A 15,805-nucleotide genomic window follows, 5' to 3' on the forward strand; every position below is an offset into this window, starting at 1 on the left:
TATTCGTCCATCAAGATCAAGTGTTTCGGTAGTTTCTCTTATCAGATTTAGGCAACAACATGGATAGTTGCTTCGTAATAAGACTCGAACGATTTTCTCCCCAATGCGAGCTCCGTCTGTCATTATTTCACCTTTGTTATGCCCGAATAATGCCTACATTTTTTCTTTACCTAAGTAAGATATCTACTTGAGCAACATTTTTAAAAAAACTACTATGATATTGGTACAGCAATGCAAAAACATTTACAGCCCACAGCACTAGATTTTCAAATTCTGATAAGTTAAACCGCAAAATCATTGACACTAATGATATTACTTAAAAGAGTAGAGTGGCTAAAGGATCTCTGCATGTAAGGATAACAAGTTAGTCCCTGGTATCCAAACGGTTACTTATTACCTCAGTGCGTCACATGTAATATAATCTTAAACTATGCGGAAACTAATCCGTAATCAACATTTTACATCGTCAATATATGGTTTGACCACCTTTACTTGTACCTGCAAAACTATGGGTGTCAAACAGAAGGTATGTTGCGAACAATAATTGGTTGGCATATTGATGCAACTACAAACAAGTAAACAAAGCAATTGCTAACGATTCTATGCTGAGCTCTAAGACCTATGCACACTTCACAGACGAAGCGTCTTACGACATACTCTTTCCCCTATGATTTTTAAAACATTAACTTTCACTTTGAGCAGTCTAGTAACATCAGAGAAGACGATTCTGTAGCCAGAGACTCATTTTCACTTTTTTGTTTCGCTGAAACTACTGAGTTGGAGCAGAGACATAAATGTATCAAATGTTGTGGGGAAATGATTATGAAATCGATTTGCCCAAGCTCAGTCAATAAGTGGACCAATGATTATTCACAACGGAGTCGCATATTCGATATATTAAAATTAACCCATCTACCTTCTCCCACATTTTAATTAAAAAACATTCATTCACTTACCTCAATCTATGATTCAAAAGAATAGCTACGACTCAAACAGGGAGCAAATAAATCTATAATCTACTTTGACAGCAATGTTTCAACCTTTCTTCCGAATGTATTACTTTGAAATACATTGCCTGACTGATGCACTCTCATTGGCTTCGTGTCATAAAGAGCTGACATACCTTCTTTTGCTCCTATCGTACATGACAATATTCCTGCACGAAACACGTAACTACGCCACTTGCCCTATTCTAGACTTTTCCTAAAACATCAAAAACGGTTCAAATGGCTCTGAGCACTACGGAACTTAACATCTGAGATCATCAGTCCCGTAGACTTAGAACTGCTTAAACCGAACTAACCTAAGGACATCACAAACATCCATGCCCGAGGCACGATTCGAACCTGCGACCGTAGCAGTAGCGCGGTTCCGGACTGAAGCGCCTAGAACCGCTCGGCCAAAGAGGTCGGCCCTAAAACATCACTCGACGTATATAACTCAGCTGAAAACCCAATCACCAATAAAAAAGAGCAGAAAGCGATACCAATTAAGAAAGGTAAAAAGTGATTCCAATACACACGGCCAACAGCCGCTGCAGTTAACGGAATGTGGTAACAAGAACAACATTTTGGATTTGCACACGGTCCCATTCCATACTTCTACTTTTACCTATGACGTTATGTAAAGCATACTTTCCTTTTTTCATTAAGACAACAGCAAGTTTATCAACAGGCCGTTGCCTTGCTGCAAAGGCACGATTTTTTTTCTAGACATTACGGCCACAAACAAACATAAGAAAGACGATAAGTATTTCAGTCACTATATGAAGAGTAACTCATGAGACAACCATGGGAATTAGAGAGTTTTGGGCGGGGGAAAACTAAAAGTACTACAATAAGACTAACATCATTCCAAGACAATCACATAATAGGAAAATGACTCACATGAATTCTTCCATAATAAACACAACCAAAAAGTAGAAAGAACACACAAATGGAATAGAATATTTTACTAGACCTATATAGCTCAAACGAAGACAATGACACCACCCCTCCTCCTCGCCCCGAAAGAAAAAATTCCATAATGACCAGTATTGTAAATTTCACCTGACATAGATAGCTGAAACGAAGACAGAAATGTAGACAATCACCCACCTACAAAGCAATAATAATAAGCATAATGAATTTCACTAAATCTATATAGCTTCAATGTGAAAGAACTTGCAGCCCTTCTAACAGCCGTGTATCGCAAGTCTCTAGAGGAACGGAAGGTTCCACATGATTGGAAAAGAGCACAGGTAGTCCCAATTTTCAAGAAGGGTCGTCGAGCAGATGCGCAAAATTATAGGCCTATATCTCTGACATCGATCTGTTGTAGAATTTTAGAACATGTTTTTTGCTCGCGCATCATGTCATTTCTAGAAACCCAGAATCTACTCTGTAGGAATCAACATGGATTCCGTTAACAGCGATCGTGTGAGACCCAACTCGCTTTATTTGTTCATGAGTCCCAGAAAATATTAGATACAGGCTGCCAGGTAGATGCTATTTTCCTTTACTTCAGGAAGGCGTTCGATACAGTTCCGCACTGTCGCCTGATAAAGTAAGAGCTTACGGCATATCAGACCAGCTGTGTGGCTGGATTGAAGAGTTTTTAGCAAACAGAACACAGCATGTTGTTATCAATGGAGAGACGTCTACAGACGTTTAAGTAACCTCTGGCGTGCCACAGGGGTGTGTTATAGGACCACTGCTTTTCACAATATATATAAATGATCTAGTAGATAGTGTCGGAAGTTCCATGCGGCTTTTCGCGGATGATGCTGTAGTATACAGAGAAGTTGCAGCATTAGAAAATTGTAGCGAAATGCAGGAAGATCTGCAGCGGATAGGCACTTGGTGCAGGGAGTGGCAACTGACCCTTAACATAGACAAATGTAATGTATTGCGAATATATAGAAAGAAGGATCCTTTATTGTATGATTATATGATAGCGGAACAAACACTGGTAGCAGTTACTTCTGTAATATATCTGGAAGTATGCGTGCGAAACGATTTGAAGTGGAATGATCATATAAAATTAATTGTTGGTAAGGCGGGTACCAGGTTGAGATTCATTGGGAGAGTACTTAGAAAACAAAGGAGGTGGCTTACAAAACACTCGTTCGACCTATACTTGAGTATTGCTCATCAGTGTGGGATCCGTACCAGATCAGGTTGACGGAGGAGATAGAGAAGATCCAAAGAAGAGCGGTGCGTTTCGTCACAGGGTTATTTGGTAACCGTGATAACGCTACGGAGATGTTAAACAAACTCAAGTGGCAGACTCTGCAAGAGAGGCGCTCTGCATCGCGGTGTAGCTTGCTGTCCAGGTTTCGAGAGGGTGCGTTTCTGGATAAGGTATCGAATATATTGCTTCCCCTACTTATACCTCCCGAGGAGATCACGAATGTAAAATTAGAGAGATTAGAGCGCGCACGGAGGCTTTCCGCCAGTCGTTCTTCCCGCGAACCACACGCGACTGGAACAGGAAAGGGAGGTAATGACAAAATGGCTCTGAGCACTATGGGACTTAACATCTGAGATCATCAGTCCCCTAGAACTTAGAGCTACTTAAACCTAACTAACCTAAGGACATCACACACATCCGTAGCGGTCGCGCGGTTCCAGATTGTAAAGCCTTGAACCGCTAGGCCACACTGGCCGGCGAGGTAATGACAGTGGCACGTAAAGCGCCCTCCGCCACACATCGTTGGGTGGCTTGTGGAGCATAAATGTAGATGTAGATGTAGATATAGACATCGATAACAAAACCCCGACCCCTTCGCCTAAAAAAAAAAAACTAACCAAAACACAAATCTGAAACGCTCGTTTCAAAGAAATTTGTCTTCCATAAACAAACTACAATATCATACTAAACAAATGGATCATAAAAACGTTCTTACCAGCCACATTGCTCTGTGTACTCTTGGTATTGTTATGTTTGCTTCTGAATGTCCTGTGGCGTATACCGATATTCGTGACACGTTCTACGCATTATTTAAGTAATGACAAATGTTAAGCTGTGCTTAAACCATTTTAGTCTTTCTTATCTGTGAAGATGGCCCATGACTGAAACCGGTTGATATTTGGAGTTAAAATAAAAGCTGCTGATGGTCAAACATGAATTAATACATTAATTGACGGCTTCCAAAAATGTTTAATTAAAGCTGGCCCCAAAACACGCACACACACACACACACACACACACACACACACACACACACACAAACACACACACACATACACACACACACACGAGCCATGCTGCGAACAACAAAATGTTCAACCACACAACTCCAAGGCAAAACTAGACACAAACACGCAACATTCGGACAAATTCTAGCGTCCGATTCCACTCGTCGGCTTTGAGCAATAACGTCATTCCTAAGGCAAAGAAGCTACGTATAGATCTACGAAAGCATCGTATCATACTTGTAAACAAAAGAATGTAGCATGCAATAAAATGAAAAACAAATTTCACGCAGTTATTTACTTACCCATGAATTGTATAGAAACGAATGGAAGACAAGGAAAATAGATAACTACTAGAATTAAAAACAAATTTTTACGTATGATAAGCATTATTCTCGCCATTTATGTGAGTAGAAATGCAAAGAGAATCTCTATATTACATTACAGTAAAGCGCATGATGAGGTCATACTGTTATAAAATAGCGCTAACTTTACAATTAATTATTGAATTTAACGGAGAGGCGCAGGAAAGTTGGAGTTTTTGGAGGGGAGGAAATAAAAGCCAGCACACAATTACCGAAGGTCCACAAAGAGCAACGAATATTGCAGTCACAAACTAAAATTAATCTATATAGGTGAATTCCAGTTACTGATTCCAACAGTTCCATGATTCATATGTAAATTGTTTTTTCAGAAATTGTATGCAGTCCAACGCTATAGCATTCTACGTTTGTAATTGGTCTCTGAAACTAATGAGGTGAAATGCCAAAAATTGGAATCGGTAATTAGAATTGCGTTAACGGATGCGTATATTAGAAACTTTTTTGCTGTAATTCAGAGAACAATTGCAAGTGCAGAAATCCTATTCGCCTGCATGTTAGTGCCCCTCCTGCTGAAAAAAAGGTTCTAATTAATGAACTATAGAATGGTCGGAATCGATAACTAGAATTGACCACAGAGGAGGCCAATTCTAGTTACTTTCACTTCTTGTCTCTCTTTTCTATTATTTTGCTTTCTTATTATTATTATTATTACTTGCGTAACAACGCATATACGAAAAGAGCCGCGAAATACCTTTCAGTAATGCTGTGCCATGAATTTCTTTATAAACATTAATTTTCAACAAAACAGAATATATCGTATTGTGATTGTTCTGTATCTGGCTTTCTATTAAAGGAACATTTTTACGTTACTGTAACTCACTATAAAATTCAACATATCTTCCCTACTTTATAGTTATTGAAAATGAAAATTACTTTGTTATGAACACTGATGTTACAGTTCGCAATGATTGCTCAACATCAAAATTTTGCAGTGGATTTTCGTTAACAGTAAAACACCAATAATTACCACGACTAGCACAAGGACATGAGACTATTATCGGAGAAAAAGACGTTTTTTCTATAAGGTTTGCCAGACCAGAACTAAGCACAGCAAGATTCCTATTATGTTACAAAGGTAAATTATCTTTTTTGTACTGTTAGTAATATATTATCAGCAGCCCACGTCAACCTGCAAAACACATCATAAAATCTGCTGCTCTGCTCTGCATGTCCGAAAGCTCAAAGAAATAATTTTATTTCACTATTACCTCCCCGCTTCTTTGCGGTGTGATAGATTTCATTTAATGCAGTTTGAATGCGCCGCGGCAGCGGCTCGTTCGTTCGTAGCGCAGCTCTGCACCACGGATAATATTTAAATAACTGAAAATGTCTTAAAGGGATGGGATAATATGCCGAGCAAGCTATTACAAATAATAATGCAAGGTTTCATTAAATAACTCTATTCAAAACATTTAAATATGTTAATTATTACACACCTTTAAAATGAGTACGTAATGGCGTACATCTATCAATCTTGACAAAAGAAGGCTACGCTAGCGTACAATACAACGTCACAGGCTATCCTACTCCCGTAACTCCAAGAAGAAGACAGAGAAATTAATGTTCGTGCTGTATTATTTATACTAGTCACACATTCTCATCTTTGTTTGATATTTATCGTCTGTGGCGGTTTCAGTACTCGCCGACACAGATATTATCTAAAATAAATAATAAAAAAAATGTACATAATTCCATACAATAACAAAACATGATACACAATGTTTTCTCTTTACTACGTAATATGTCTTTTGCTAATAGACGTTACAATGCCCCCTGGCAGCAATTGACTAACGTTAAGAATGTTCGGCAATATGCTGCCACTAACGTCCGTTTTGTCATTGTCTATCACCTTATTTGGAATATTCACTGTTCACTTCCTTGCTCTTTTGCACTATAGTTTTAATTACACTCTTTAAGGTTTTCTCACACTTTGCGAGGTGACCGTAAACCTAGTCCCAGGGTCATTACAGTTTCCTGGCTCCCCCATTCGGTCTACGTGCGGTCAGAAAACCTGGGAAAACTGCGCCGGAGCCATGGTCATCTCGCCTGGTTTGTGTTAAAACACAGTTCGATTGTTCATCAAAAAAGGTTGGACTTTATCCAATGTTCATAGATAACAAAGGTTATTTATGACAAAATGTTAAACTCCTAGTCTCCTTGTTAAAAATGTACCTTCTACACTCTTTCACATTTGTGTTCTGTGTCACACTGAAAGTCAATCATTAAACAGTTTTACAGTAGTGTAATGGATTGTCTCTACACTTACTAACGACAAATGTTCTACCATGGTACGGCATTCGCGTCAGTTTGCTTCACTAATGTGACGAAAACATATAACATATATCACTGAACCAATGAATATTTTGAGTCTATACACAGTAACTAAAGAAAAAAAAATGTTTGTCACGTAATTTCGTGTCCAATAAATCATTTTCATATTAGTACATTAACAACGTAGTTGGTAATGTTCGGTTGAATGTCAACAATGTACGAAGCGGGCGGCGCGAAGCAATTGTTGCTTAGCGTCGTCTGGAACGCGGCGTGCCAACGACCGCTGGGGTCGACGACCTGCTCGCAGTAACAGCGACGGCGTGCTGAGGTGGCGCCCGAGCAGTCGCGAAGCGCGCCGAACCATTCACCAATGTCGGCGTGTTGCAGTGGTTTCCCGCGACCTGCTGGCTGGCGGCACGGCACTCGTCTCTGCTTCTCCGCATGGCTCCCCGTCGTAATGCATGAAACAAATATTCCACAACGGTGTACTGTCTTTAAGGATACAGATTATTAGCTGTGGGAGAAAATGCAACTTGGTTAAAAGCGTTTATTGTTCAGTAAGCCGTCGCTTCGCTGGTATGCACAGGATGTTTTGGCGTGATAACCGGTTTCTTGTGACGCTAGTATTCAGGGTTCGTCACACACACGTTGTACAACACACCTTCACTTATTCTCACGGGCGATACGCTGCCAGAGCGTCTCTCAACACGCGAAAATGTTTCGGTTCACACACACTAAATGGTTCCGTCGAGCGATGTTTGTTTGAATCAACTCAGAACGGATCACTAACTACCGTTTTTACACACAGTGTATTGTTCGTTGAGCACTGCACTATGACAGTTAGTCACTCAACACTTAACTTATACCGACGTATATATTGGTGCAGATACAACAGTCATTTTCTGTCCCTACTACACACAATATTCCGTCCTTTTCTAGATTGTTTATGCACACAGTTTATTTTTAATGCATATCAACTGTTCTTAGCATAATCACTCTCATCTACATTGAGTCCATTGTTTTTACCTTGTCATTACACACTTTTAATACTATTACTAGGCATGTATGGCTTTTTTGTAATTATTTAAAAGTGTGTGATTTTTGGTACATAGCTTTCTTTTCCTTTTTCAGTGTAGCTTGCCAGGTTATCACCCATCTAGCAAACAGATTTTACCATGTGCATGACAGCTTGACTTGGGCATATTGCTCAATAAATACTTTATTTAGTTCTAGTATTATTTTTAATAATCTGTCCTACAGGACTACAGTGTAGTTTCCGCGTGACTTGATTCGTGTACCGCGTAATTAATATTCAAGGGCGTGTACCAAGTACACAGGCTTCAATTGAAGCATCGATACATACAAAGCGTAGGTTACACGGAACGGGTTTGTTTTTGATCGAATTCTGCTCCAGTGTCGTTCTCAGATCACTACTGGCAGTAAACGTTACATCACATAATTGTTTCGTACTACCAAGTCAATTTTTGGCTAGCAGAGACTCTCTCTCAGGGTTCCTTAATTCTAACACAATTACATCTGTTACATTACTATATGAGATTTCATCATTAATTGTACTTATTTACTACAAATGAAAAATGATTCAAGAAATTAATCATTATTTTATCACCAAAAAGATTATTCATTGCTTGATGAGCATATAGTATTTTAATGACACTAATTGTCTGTAAACAAAGTCTTCCATTTGCATGCTATTGCTCAGTTTACTGATTCTACTTCCTCAAAATTTTAACTATACACAAATTCTTTCTTAAAGCTAACATACTTATACTCTAAAACACAATTGAAATCTTCTCATAACTACTACTATTTACATCTGACACGTCACTGAATAAATAATTTTACTATCCCACTCTAACATCTTCCGAATCTCTTTCGCCACTACTTCCCTCCTCGACCAAGGGATGGAGTAAGATGCGCGACAGTATGTTTTGTGGGGCATCATCTCTATGTGATAGTGGTACCCCTTGACTATTCCTGGTCGGTCGGTAAATACCATGGTATATTCCGATAGCAGCTGCGTCAACTGTTGCTTTTGTATGTTGCTTAAACCTTCAGATTCCTGTACTTTGGTTTGAAATTCAACAACATTTGTTTCAAAATTTCGATCTTCTATACTCGGATAATAGAGATCTGTCACAGGTGAATAATCATTGAGGTGTAGTACCCAGGGGTTTCTACATTTGATATTAATTCGATTGCAACATGGCACAACTCAATCCTCCTACCTTTATTAACTATGCTTAGTTTTCCCGAGGAGAGGTCGATCACTGCGTCCCTCTCAAGGAGAAAATCTGCTCCCAGAATGCAGGGCACCTTTAACCCTTTAACAATGAGGAACGAGCTCACTATGACTTCGCCCTCCTTATAAATCTCCACCTGCACCTGGTACTTAACTAAATGGCTCTGTGCACTTATAGCTCCAGACACCTTGCAATTATTAACCGGGAAAGTCGGTATGCTACGTCCCTTCCCCAGTGCTTTACACAACTCTGTACTCATTACACTCACCGAGGCACCTGTGTAGATGATTATATCCACTGCAACATCATTGATTTTCGATTCTATTATGGCTTGCACATTTTCGTTGCTATCTTTCTTACATACATGCGGTTCGGTCAGTAGATCTTTATCCATACTGATACCGTCGTCGTATCGCAGCATATGTATTCCAGGGATATTATTGTCATTCGTGTTGCTCTCACTCCACCCCTCGGCCAGCGATGGAGAGCTTATCGAGGCCGATTCTAGTTTGTTGGATGGCTTGCTTGCGAGGTACTATGATGGCTATTGTCCGCGACCTCTACTATGTGTACGTTTTGATTTGTAGGCCGCCACGACTGCGCAATAGGCGCGTTTTGCAGTGGTGGTCTGTTGTTATCGTACCGGTCATTACCCTGCCGCTCTGGGCTTGGTCGCTGATTCTGATTCCAATTGCGATTACTGTCGCTGTAATTGCTATGCCACTGACCTCGCGCATTTTTCCAGCGGTTGGTTCCTGGCAGTCCGGAATCGTACCGGTCGTCAAATCGACGCTTTTTATTATGGGACGGTTGACTATACCCGTTCTGACTTCTCCCATTATTACCATTTTGCGAATGCTCTTGCCTCTTGTTACCACCCCCACCATTTCCATGGCTGTGGTTTTGCGCACTATTATTTCTATCATGTTTACACCCTGATCCATTATTCCGCGAGTGATCACACGCTGCTTTTGCGTCTTCCTGGATTAAGTCTATTGAATCTAGAACAGACAGGAAATGTTCCATGTCGCTCTCTGGTACGAGTATTAATTTCTCTTTGATATGAATGGGTAGATGTGATTTTAGGAGTCTTATTATGTCTCTTGGTGAAATAGGCTCGTCCCAGTAGCGCGTTTTGTTTATATTTTTCTCGAAATACCGTCTCAGATTCCCAAGACGGGGTGAGTACGGTTCGGGATTGTATACTTCTTTTCTTAGCCGCTCTTGTATACAAGGCGACCAGTATTTCGACAAAAACGCCCTTTCAAACTGTTCATACGTCATGCAGCTGTCTGCTACTTCCGTAGCCCACAACGCTGCATGACCCTGAATGTATGACATTACGTATTGAATTTTCTGTGCTTCGTTGCACACACTAGGCAAGATATTTTTAAAGCTTTTTATGAATACTACTGGGTGTACTGACTTCCGTTCAGTAGTAAACGTTTGAAACTGCCTATTTTTTATCAAACTTTCTTCGACTAATAATTTTGGACTATACTGGTTTGCTCCTGGGACATAGGCTGTGTGCTACGAACCGAAGCTACAGCTCTTCGCATTATCGCCTAAAGATTCACCATTGTTGCGTCGCGTATAAGTTTGTGCGTTGCCAAAAACATTGGCTGTTGGCGACATAGTTTCATGTTCAAGATGTTTGTTACTCTGTGCTAAACCCTTTTCCAAGTCGGATATCCGTTTGTTAATATTCACTTGCCACTGCGGAATATCCTCACTGAGTATTTGTTTGATGGTTTGCACGTCGTTCTGTACCTGACTATTTACTGCGGTACTGAACGATTCGGGATCTCTATCTGCCATGGCTGCTTGTACCTTAGAATTAATATTTTTGTCGATCTCACTCTCCTTCGCTTCTAGCCATGAGTTGAATTCGGTTTCAATTTTAGTCGCTTGTTCGTTCCACTTCTGCTCTACAAGCTGTGTGGAATCTACTTCTAGCTTTTCTAATCGGTTGGCTAAGACACCTATCTCGTCTACCCTGTTAGTGTTTGCTACTTGCAGGTTGTTGACCTGTACAGTCAACTCCTGCACGGCTTTAGGTATCGACTCATAATTCTGTTTCATACAGGCAATCTCTTTTTTCATATTTTCTAACGCTTGCACAAGTTGCTGGTCCCGCTCAGCTTGCTGGCGATCCCGCTCAGCCTGCTGGGCAAGAAACTTTTCCTCTAGCCGGCGATCCCGCTCAGCTTGCTGGGCAAGGAAATTTTCTGTTAACTGGCGATCTCGCTCAGCTTGCTGGGCAAGGAAATTTTCTGCTAACTGGCGATCTCGCTCAGCTTGCTGGCGATCTCGCTCAGCTTGCTGGCGATCTCGCTCGGCTTGCTGTTGCGCAAATTTGGCCTGGTAATCCAGCACGCGCTCTAATATCGCCTGAAGTGAATACCCCCCAGGCAGATTACCACTCTCTGGTTCCTGCTTTCCTGGAGGTGGTGCAATTTCTTTATCTGCCTCTTCTTGAGCACTGGTGGGCGGTGGCATCACTTCCTGTACCCCTGCCCCCACATTTTCGCATGGTATATCCTCAAAGAGAGTACTTGTACTGCTTAATGCACCCGTTTCTACATTTCCTGCACTAACTAATGGCTGTTCCTCAGTATCCATATTGCTCGGACGTTGACTACGCAATTTAACTATATTCATAAATTACCTACTCGAACACAAGGTCTGACAGTTTTTCCTTCCACACAAAATATGTTAATTTATCTACAATACACTGCACACTAAAAATTACTATCTACAATGAACTTTGCCCTGTCATAAACACTAACTTCAAACTACGCACACCACTAGCGATATGAGATCACTTCACTGGAGTTAAGCTTCTACAAACAGGACAACTACACTGTAGTCTTACCTTTAGTTTATCTGATTTCGGGGTTCGGCTGCCCCCGGATTATGTAGTCGTTACAGTTTCTCAGTACTATCAGGATGGTTTCCTCTGACTCGCTTGCAGTGGTGCGTTTTTTCATGAAAGAATGTTTGTACATTCATTAATACATGGCATTAATCATGATACACATACATACATTTATCACTAAATACGTGCATATATATAACAATAGACACTGAAAGAAAATACATAAAACAATTATTTTCGTGGCCACTGCAAATTCGGGCCCCGCGTTTTTGGGCGACAGTTTCACTTCTTGTCTCTCTTTTCTATTATTTTGCTTTCTTATTATTATTATTATTACTTGCGTAACAACGCAGATACGAAAAGAGCCGCGAAATACCTTTCAGTAATGCTGTGCCATGAATTTCTTTATAAACATTAATTTTCAACAAAACAGAATATATCGTATTGTGATTGTTCTGTATCTGGCTTTCTATTAAAGGAACATTTTTACGTTACTGTAACTCACTATAAAATTCAACATATCTTCCCTACTTTATAGTTATTGAAAATGAAAATTACTTTGTTATGAACTCTGATGTTACAGTTCGCAATGATTGCTCAACATCAAAATTTTGCAGTGGATTTTCGTTAACAGTAAAACACCAATAATTACCACGACTAGCACAAGGACTTGAGACTATTATCGGAGAAAAAGACGTTTTTTCTATAAGGTTTGCCAGACCAGAACTAAGCACAGCAAGATTCCTATTATGTTACAAAGGTAAATTATCTTTTTTGTACTGTTAGTAATATATTATCAGCAGCCCGCGTCAACCTGCAAAACACATCATAAAATCTGCTGCTCTGCTCTGCATGTCCGAAAGCTCAAAGAAATAATTTTATTTCACTATTACCTCCCCGCTTCTTTGCGGTGTGATAGATTTCATTTAATGCAGTTTGAATGCGCCGCGGCAGCGGCTCGTTCGTTCGTAGCGCAGCTCTGCACCACGGATAATATTTAAATAACTGAAAATGTCTTAAAGGGATGGGATAATATGCCGAGCAAGCTATTACAAATAATAATGCAAGGTTTCATTAAATAACTCTATTCAAAACATTTAAATATGTTAATTATTACACACCTTTAAAATGAGTACGTAATGGCGTACATCTATCAATCTTGACAAAAGAAGGCTACGCTAGCGTACAATACAACGTCACAGGCTATCCTACTCCCGTAACTCCAAGAAGAAGACAGAGAAATTAATGTTCGTGCTGTATTATTTATACTAGTCACACATTCTCATCTTTGTTTGATATTTATCGTCTGTGGCGGTTTCAGTACTCGCCGACGCAGATATTATCTAAAATAAATAATAAAAAAAGTACATAATTCCAAACAATAACAAAACATGATCCACAATGTTTTCTCTTTACTACATAACATGTCTTTTGCTAATAGACGTTACATTACTGACTCCGGCTATTCGATGGTTCATAATTTTGGACACTTTTGCAGTAAATCTGTGGACTAAGATTTTGTTGGATTTTTATATTTCTTATCGATCTCGGAACTACTATGAAAAAGTAACAACTATTGTAGGTATGGAGTCCAAATCGTTCTCAGTTTCGCAGTATTAAAAAGAGTAATACCAAATGCAGAAACAGTCTAACACTTTAATTCACCCACGTGTTGTTAAAACGGTCAAAATTACAAAACGTGGAGTGGCTAGAACCGCTAACTCGAATTAACTTATATAGTTCTAGTTACCTATTAAAATATTAATCGTTTTTCACAGAAGTCCAGAGAGAAATTACAAATGCAGAAATCTTGTTAAATTTCAGTGCACACCCCTGCTGGAAAAACTATGTAAGTAACGTACCGTGAAATGATTGGGATCGGAAATTAGAATTTACCGATACAACATAATTGTAGATACTGATACCAGTATTTGTAAGACCCCACTTTCTGTGAATTTTTGTTACTTGTTTTCGAGTCCGGTTAGATTCAATAATTTTTATTAAAAATTAACGATATTTCACAGTGTTATGACGTCTTCATGCGCTATATTGTATTGGATTTACAGATTCTCTGTGCTTTTCTTATTCACGTAAATTAAGATAATGATTTATTTCAGACACGTAAACATATCTTTTTATGTCCTTATTTATTTTCAATATAGTTTGGGGCTAAGTAAGTAATCACGTGAATTGTAACTAATTTTATCGCATGCTTCATTCATTTGTTTACGAATATGATCAGTTGTTTTCAAAGCTTGCCTCTATGTGGCGTCTCTGATTTAGGTATGAAGTCATTACTCAAAGCCGACGAGTGGCATGTGACACTATAATTGATCCCAACATTCAAATCTAGAAAACCAAACAGTAAACTAAAAGCAACAGTTGAAAAACCGAAAAGGTTTAGATAGCCAATAACTACTAAAGAGACGTTTTCATTAAACTGCACCTTTCCCACAAACCGAAACAAACAAACGTTCACCACAGAGAGTTAGGCGTCGCTAACAACATGTCTCCTACAAAAACAATCCTTTTAGTACATGCCACGTCTCCACGACGTCACATTCGAAAAAAAAGAAAAAGAAAAATCTCTAAGAATCAAGATTATAAATATTATCACTATTTGTTTCGCTCATAACAATCTAAGCTGTGTTCTTAGGTTCGTACATAACCTCTCCCTAGACAAACATGCTAAATTCGATATACAACCAAATATTTGTGGGAAGCAAGATTATAAACATCATCACAAATCATTTTCTGGCAACAATTTAAGTGGTGCCCTTTTTTCCTGCCTAACCTTACCCTCGGAACTCGTGCCACACACGGAAAGTAATAGCCAGACATTTGTGGATTAGCGAATGATTTGATTCCACCCGTCCACTTTGATCCATGACTTCATCTTTGGAATAAACAGAATATATAGTCTACACCAGTCACTAAGCTCAGGCCACTCACATCCTTCGCGTCGTAAACTCAAGACGACACACAGGACGTCGGTGGTCAAAGCAATGGCGTAAACACAATATTGAGAACATGGATTGACCAATACAGCGCAACTTAAAACAGCAAAATCACATAGAGGGGAGTTGGTATGCACTATTCTGGACCTGGCGATGCTGAATTGATTTAAGCTATCGCTCTTTAGCGTCTTATATGCTGCCCAACTCTCATAACTCTGTTACATTCCTGTAGATCACTTTCAGTTGTTAACGTTTCTTACACTTACGTTAAAATAACAAATTGTTATTTAGATTTAAATTTTTGATGACTTACGCATTTCGTAACTGAAGTGTTGGCAGAAGTGCCAACACCGTGTTGCTAAAGGAGGCCGAAATGCACGCTTTTAAGCTCACGCAGATTGGCGTGAGGTCAGGAACAAGGTAAAGGAATTAATAGTAGCAAATAAAGTACGTAGTTGATGTAATACTTAACTTTAATCCATAATTGGAGAACATCGCTCTTGATGGTACATGTTTTATAATTTCAATATTAATTGGTAATGGCGCCTTGCTAGGTCGTAGCAAATGACGTAGCTGAAGGCTATGCTAACTATCGTCACGGCAAATGAGAGCGTATTTGTCAGTGAACCATTGCTATGAACGTCGGCTGTACAACTGGGGCGAGTGCCAGGACGTCTCTCTAGACCTGCCGTGTGGTGGCGCTCGGTCTGCAATCACTGACAGTGGCGACACGCGGGTCCGACGTATACTAGCGGACAGCAGCCGATTTAAAGGCTACCACCTACCAAGTGTGGTGTCTGGCGGTGACACCACAGTAATCATCGAAGTATCACCCTTGCTTATTTCAGTGATATTACGATTAATGTTCACTAAATAAACT

Source organism: Schistocerca americana, chromosome 5, assembly GCF_021461395.2.
Source record: "Schistocerca americana isolate TAMUIC-IGC-003095 chromosome 5, iqSchAmer2.1, whole genome shotgun sequence".
Taxonomy (NCBI): domain Eukaryota; kingdom Metazoa; phylum Arthropoda; class Insecta; order Orthoptera; family Acrididae; genus Schistocerca; species Schistocerca americana.